Raw genomic sequence first — 6,712 nt, forward strand, 5'->3', positions numbered from 1 at the left:
TAAGCTCATTTTTTTTTTTTTTTTTTTTTTTGATTGGTGTTTTACGCCGTACTCAAGAATATTTCACTTATACGACGGCGGCCAGCATTATGGTGGGTGGAAACCGGGGGAAACCCACGACCATCCGCAGGTTGCTGCAAGACCTTCTCACGTACGGCCGGAGAGGAAGCCAGCATGAGCCGGACTTGAACTCACAGCGACCGCATTGGTGAGAGACTCCTGGGTCATTACGCTGCGCTAGCGCTTTAACCGACTGAGCCACGGAGGCCCCGCTAACCTCAATGCACGGACTTAAAAAATAAACGCAATACGGTTGACTACAACAAGCGTATCTGTACTAACAGAGAAAGTTAATTCCTGAAATATGCAGAGTAAAATAATAAAATCAACTATTTCAGTTTTCCAATTTATCTTATAAGGAAACAACACCGGCTACACATCTGTAACGTTGTACAGAGTGAATTCATGGTTATCTCCATTAAGGGTTGTGCCCGGTTTCCTCCCGCCATAATGCTTGCCGCTGTTGTATAAGTGAAATATTCTTGAGTATGGCGTAAAAATCCAATCAAATAAATAAATAAATAAATCTGTATTAATACTGTAAGAGTCTCTATTTTATTCCTGTCTGCCTGATACAGAATAAAGTGAGGACAACCTTTTCCAGAAGTCCTATAGGTAGTTCTAATGCGCATGTCATTATTGTAGAGTGTCATGGAGGTTATTTGAACAGTTTTTCCATAATTATCTCCCTTTAACGTTTTTTTTTCTGTTGTAATTCCTTTTTAAACCATGTCACTTTTACGGTTCCGTAATTTTAGTTGCGACTGAATTAACCTCATCGTCCTTGCTTATGTGCATTTTTTATCTACTTTTGGACGAGTGGATTTCTGCTCGCGGATGCCGGAATGTCATTTTCATTTCTGCTGGTTTTGATGTCGACGACGGGGGATTATTTAATCCACATGTTGAGTGTCTGGAATCACCATTGTTTGTTGAAGCAAATAAGCTTTTTTCAGGTTTAAAACATGCTCTAACGCTTGTACGGGCCGCATACGATCCAACAGTTTCCAGGGCCTTGGCGGCCCCTGGACCGACGCCTCTTTGATTTCATGTGCTCCCTACGTCCCCAAGGAAACATTTTAATCGATAAATCTATATGAAAAAAAAATGCAAACGTTTTCTGGCACTTAATTTAATTTATCCAAATTTTTCAAGCAATGAGGCATTTTTTTTTTACTCTTATATATAATCGTCTCTCATACATAGATTGAAGGTTAAGTTATTTATTTATTTGTTTTATTTTATTTATTTATTGATTTATTGATTTATTTATTCAGTTATTTGCTAATCTATTTATTCATTCAGTTATTTGTTTATCTATTTATTTATTCATTGGTGTTTTACGCCGTGCTGAAGAATATTTCATTTATACGACGGCGGCCAGCATTATGGTGTGAGGGAGCAGGTTGCTGTGACACTTTCCAACGTACGACCGTAGAGGAAGCCAACATGCATGAGCTGAAGTTACATCAACCACATTGGTGAGAGGTTGTGGGTCATAGCGCCGTGCTGGCACGATAATCACCTCGATCATGGATGCTCCCAAAACACATAATACGATGCGGCCGTATGTGGGAAGGTATACCAACAGCGGATAGTAGTGGGTTTCCTCCGGGCTCTGCCCGGTTTTCTCCCACCATAATGCTGGTCGCCGTCGTATGAGTGAAATATTCTTGAGTACGGCATAAAACTCCAATCAAATATAACAAATAAATAAATATACCGTGACCTGTATATATCTTAAGTGTATCTATACTATGACAACATGCATGCGCGTGTTTTAACATGTGTGGGCATGTGTGGCAACAAACATGCATACCTTTAACATGTGTGGGCCACATGTTGCAACAAACATGCATGCCCTTAACATGTATGGCAATATACATGCATACCTTTAATATGTGTCGCCATAGTCCCGGTATAGTTACCTAACAAATACATCCAGTTTGTTGAATAGTTGCCTGGATATTAGACTGCATCCAAGTCGATTGACCAGATGAAATGTGTGAAGTTAACGGACACAAGAATCTTGTCCGTTAACAATGAAATAAAGCTGTAAGGAACTGGTCACTCCTTAGTTCTATACAAATTACTATATCGATGTTCCTCCCAACATCCGGCATACTAACAAATTGTAATAACATACTGACTATATGCTATTCCTTCTATCGGCTGATCAAGTCATATGATTCCCTCTTCCATGTTCTTGGCTCCACCGCACCCAGAAATAAATGTATGCGGGGCTCAAGTACAATGCTCTCGAGAGGGAAGGCTAGAAGAAGAGGCCACCGGGCCATTTTGATGTCTCCACTCCAGCTACTCTATAGAAAACAATTATTAAGGGAGCTTTTCATTGGAGGGCTCTTGAGTCCAGTTCAGTACGAATGTCGGCGATTGGAGGAGAACAATCCACCCGCTGAAGTTCGGCACGTGCGGGACCCCGTTCTATACAAAGCGACCAATTCAAAGATGAACAACAGGCAATAATGATTTACTTCTTGATCTGAATGAGTCGAGGTGGAAGCGTTATTTAGATAATGGGTAACGTTAGATCAAAGCTGGATTATACCTTCTATATAATGTCCAACAATGGGCCACGTGAGCAGCTGTTAATAAAACCGTTAACTTAGTTCACTTACAGGTCCAGTTTTTATTCATCACATGTATCCATTGTAGAGGAGCTAAAATGCACAGAAAATGACATTGTTCTGATACTTAAGCTGCTCATAATATAAAGAACTCGCTTGAGCCTCTTTAGATTTGATCATTTTGCCAAATGAATACAATACAAAATGTATCCTTTTCTATAAGGCTTACATTACTGTTTATAAAAAGACCGCTCAGTGACGACAGTGTAATATTTGGAAATCCAATCGTTGGTATAACCGATGCAGTCCGACTTCTTGTCAATTTACCTCATGTATATAGGTATTTATTCTAACTGTGTGCATGTTAATACTTAAATATAGTAGAAAGCTCATTCAGCCATGATGATCTTGTCATTCAACACCACGTGTCACCTACTTATTATACTGAAATCCAGCATAAACCAGGAGTTTAAGCATCCCCGATGTATTTATGTATTTATTACTCTTTTTTATTATTTGATTGGTGTTTTACGCTGTACTCAAGAATATTTCACTTATGCGACGGCGGCCAGCATTATGTTGGGAGGAAACCGGTCAGAGCCTGAGGGAAACGCATCTTCGATTTAGCATCTTGATCCCGTTGCATTGCTTTCATGTGATTGTATATTAAATGTGATGACAACACAGCATTTTGGGTAATTCTGAACTACTGACATCTAGTAAGTTGCAAAGTTGCAATTCAGCTTAAGCCATGGTGTTAAGGCGCTTGTAAATTGTAAGCATTCACAATAACAGTTATAGGATTAAAACCATTTGCCAATCACCACACTGTCGTCGCACTCTGTATGCTGTAAGTCTTTTGTCATAACCTATTCGTTTCTAGATTGAGACAGTTTATATATTCAACGCATCTATATATTTCAGCTCTAAAATAAAACGATCTAATCTATGTAACCGCGATGCACAGGGCTTATGATCAGCTACTCGATTTGCTAGACATTTTGTTCTCTTGTATATAGCGCATGGTACATCATCATGTTGAATTGCGATAAGTTCGAATCGCTTCAATTTTACAAATTATTTTACGAATTATTATTACGAAAGTACGTGTTGTATATACAATGAATGTATATACATTCTGTATATAAAGGAATAAAAGAGTATTTGTCTTAATTATTTTGCAGCCACGGTGTTTTTAAAGGATCAAGGTTACACGTTACACATGCTAGATGTAGCTGCGGAATGTAACTCTTAAATCGAACAACACTTCGTGTTACGCCACTCCGCAATTATATACACATACACGCCAAACCAGAAATTTGTACATTTATTATTACATTTATTTATTACGACAGTACACAATTATACTTTTTCCAAATCTGTTGTTTTGGAAATAGTTTGAAACAATACAAATTCATTACGAAGTCATTAGATTTATGGGGATCTCGCTGGCCCATTAAACAACATCAACGTTACCAGTCCGAATTCCAGTAGCTCCGTCATGCTCGGGTACGGCTTCACGTCAAAAGGTTCAACTGGTCAGGCACCTGCCCAAGGGCAATGGTTTTACCTAAACCCTTTCCGATTTCCGCTAATATATAAAAATTTTGTGGCAGAAGGCACATCCACATAAAAGTTTGTATACCACAAGATTACATGGGACATGTGTTTTGTGTACCACTGACAAACATGTCACTGTCGTTGTGCAAATTTGTACAAAGTGGTTCTTTGACGTGGGAAGATCCTCCAGCAACCTGCGGATGGTCTTGGGTTAACCCCGGGCTCTGCCTTGTTTTCCTCCCGCTATAAATGCTGGCCACTGCCGTATAAGTGAAATATTCTTGAGTACGGCGTAAAACACCAATCAAATAAATAAATAAATAAATACAAAGTGGTTTCCGGAGAGTTGTAAATGTCTGCAAAATGTTGCTTTAAAGCCTAATCAAATAAATAAATAATATTTGCAGCCAAGCTTTCAGAATAATATAATAATAAATAATATTTTGTATCCGTTTTACGGTCTATATGTGTATACATGTAGCCAGCTAGGCGTTGGCATTCTCCAGAAGAGATCTATGCGAAACAGCTCGACCTTAACCAGATGATTAGAATGTCCGGAATTAGAAACCTATTATAAACTCATGCAGCATTGTTTGTTCCTGGCAGGGTATGTCAACGCTGACATATCTACACGCACCAGTCACGTGATAGAACAGATTGCTGGGGTGGTGTCATGGATTATTGAATTAATGCACCACGTGACATGCCACGTGCGTGCACAGCTAGATAATAAAGTCCGCTAATTGAAGCTTAATTTGATAAAAATGTCATTTATTCCTCTGATGCAACGGAACATGTTGTGTCGTGTAACTGACATTTTTTTGTAAAACCGATAACGATAAATTGTATCTATATCTTTTCATCGGTGATACTTTCAATAATTCTGTGAGCTGAATTCTATATGTTTTGGTAAAGTTTAACCAACGGTTTATTTGCTGAATGATCTTGGTGCAAGAATAAAGTTACAACAAAAAAAAATACAGTTTTTTTACCAATTTTTGGGGACTGTAATATTTTTGTTCTCTTTATGAGCGAAAAATTACTTCATACTATGTCCACGTGAAACAATTAATGCCTGATCTGAGCAACTAAAGTAACTATTCAACCGATCCTCCGATTTTGATTATCTTACCCAGCAAACGTTTTCAGGCTAATTGCTCCTATAATGATTACATCCAGCAATATGACTGTAACTATCCATCACTAATAATATCTCACCCACATATCAAGTATATAATAGTAACCGCTGATCAAGCGATATGGCATTACAATACGATATGGCGTAAACGTTAATGTAATCGCATCACACTGTAGTAGAATCGTTGATTCAATGATATTATACTATAAACAGAAAAAGACATTTGAGAATATTTTTTTATGGTGGGTATTTAAGACCACCTCTTGGTATATGTAGTCTTTGTTTAATAATGTTATAAATAAGGATGTAGCATATGTTTAATAAATATATTTGATCTAGAATTTGGTGTTTGCAGCTAACAAATGTGTTCAACCAGAATTTTGACCATTTTTATATTTTAATATAATCATAAATATGACCAAAATTCAGATAACAGACATGTGTTTGGATATGAACTACAAATTTACATTCAAATAAATTTATTACAAATGCATCACATCCTTATTTAGAACACTATTAGGCAAAGGCGATTTATACTAAATTGTAGCCTCAAATATCCACCATAAAAAAACATTTTCAAATATCCTTTTGTCCTGGAAGAAGAAAAAAAATGAAAAAAAAAATCTTGAAGACTATATTTACTAATAAGATTTCAGGCTCTTTCATCAGCTATTGGCGTGATTTTTATGTTCTCTTCTCCTTAAACTAATAAGAATAATAAAATAAGATTAAAATCACATATAATTCCGTGTTTATGCTGCTTTCCTTAAACCGCCATCTCCATAAAGTAAAAACAAAAATGTTTTACTTTTGACTCAGTGTTAAGACATACATCATAGAGAGGAAAACCAAAGCAGCGACGACAGTGTGATAACTGGCAAATGGTCACACGTAACCAGTGAAATCTGGCCACTTTCAATTTACCTCATTCTGGGTTTTGTTCTAATTGTTCACACGTAAATGCATAACTAGTAGCAAATTGCACTCCCCCTAGCACCATACCTTAAGCTGAATTAGGTCAAAAAAAAAAAAAACACACAAAAAAACAAAGGCAGGCATGTTCACCGTAATTTATTAGACTTCTAAGAAGAATCTACATAAACGAAAGTTGTTGTTGATCAAAACAATGTATCTTGTATTCTAACTGTACCAACGCATTGAGGAATATCACTGTGATGGAAATATTTATATATAAAGGAATGACTAGACAACTAAAACTAATTAAGACACTTATATAGGCGTTTAATGAAGTTATCCTGGACACACACCAGTGTTTTTTTTGTTTTTTTAATGTAATAACAGGTCCTGTCAAATGCTATACGCCATATATACAGAACCTTTAGATGCGTTGGTATACAAGTAAGGA

This window comes from Liolophura sinensis, chromosome 11 (genome assembly GCF_032854445.1).
Source record: "Liolophura sinensis isolate JHLJ2023 chromosome 11, CUHK_Ljap_v2, whole genome shotgun sequence".
In the NCBI taxonomy this organism is placed as follows: Eukaryota; Metazoa; Mollusca; class Polyplacophora; order Chitonida; family Chitonidae; genus Liolophura; species Liolophura sinensis.